The 1,163-nt window shown below is 50.7% G+C and overlaps 2 non-coding genes across 2 annotated transcripts; one reads left to right on the forward strand and one right to left on the reverse strand.

Annotated features, from left to right (window-relative positions):
* Positions 1–447: 447 nt before the first annotated feature.
* Trnat-cgu (transfer RNA threonine (anticodon CGU)) lies at positions 448–522 on the reverse strand. The gene has a single exon. It is a non-coding gene; the product is annotated as a tRNA-Thr (tRNA).
* Positions 523–871: 349 nt separating this feature from the next.
* On the forward strand, positions 872–946 carry Trnat-cgu (transfer RNA threonine (anticodon CGU)). Its single transcript has one exon. It is a non-coding gene; the product is annotated as a tRNA-Thr (tRNA).
* Positions 947–1,163: the final 217 nt, after the last annotated feature.

Raw genomic sequence — 1,163 nt, forward strand, 5'->3', positions numbered from 1 at the left:
ATGCCATTGTTCCGAAAAAAAAAAAAAACTGCATATAGTGGTGGACATGGCCCTCATGGATAGATGCATGTTTGTGTTCCAGAATGACATTTTCACTCTGCAGCGGAGTGTGCACTAATATGAACCTTCCTGGCAGATTAAAACCGTGTGCCCGACCGAGACTCGAACTCGGGACCTTTGCCTTCGCGGGCAAGTGCTCTACCAACTGAGCTACCGAAGCACGACTCACGCCCGGTACTCACAGCTTTACTTCTGCCAGTACCTCGTCTCCTACCTTCCAAACTTTACAGAAGCTCTCCTGCGAACCAGGCAGAACTAGCACTCCTGAAAGAAAGGATATTGCGGAGACATGGCTTAGCCACAGCCTGGGGGATGTTTCCAGAATGAGATTTTCACTCTGCAGCGGAGTGTGCGCTGATATGAAACTTCCTGGCAGATTAAAACTGTGTGCCCGACCGAGACTCGAACTCGGGACCTTTGCCTTACGCGGGCAAGTGCTCTACCAACTGAGCTACCGAAGCACGACTCACGCCCGGTACTCACAGCTTTACTTCTGCCAGTACCTCGTCTCCTACCTTCCAAACTTTACAGAAGCTCTCCTGCGAACCTTGCAGAACTAGCACTCCTGAAAGAAAGGATATTGCGGAGACATGGCTTAGCCACAGCCTGGGGGATGTTTCCAGAATGAGATTTTCACTCTGCAGCGGAGTGTGCGCTGATATGAAACTTCCTGGCAGATTAAAACTGTGTGCCGGACCGAGACTCGAACTCGGGACCTAGGCAAAGGTTCGCAGGAGAGCTTCTGTAAAGTTTGGAAGGTAGGAGACGAGGTACTGGCAGAAGTAAAGCTGTGAGTACCGGGCGTGAGTCGTGCTCCGGTAGCTCAGTTGGTAGAGCACTTGCCCGCGTAAGGCAAAGGTCCCGAGTTCGAGTCTCGGTCGGGCACACGGTTTTAATCTGCCAGGAAGTTTCATGTTTGTGTTGATCCACTGTGTCTTCCACAAGAACGAGATTACCCAGGGAATGCCACGAAAACATTCCTCATCCAGCCTGTACCCTTCCGACGATTGTTGTAATTGTTTGCTGTCAGATGTTTCACACTGTTGGAGGATAAAACGTGAATCATCTGATAACGCCATCTGTCGCCGCTAGTGGTCGTTCAG

Source organism: Schistocerca serialis, chromosome 6 (assembly GCF_023864345.2).
Source record: "Schistocerca serialis cubense isolate TAMUIC-IGC-003099 chromosome 6, iqSchSeri2.2, whole genome shotgun sequence".
Taxonomy (NCBI): Eukaryota; Metazoa; Arthropoda; class Insecta; order Orthoptera; family Acrididae; genus Schistocerca; species Schistocerca serialis.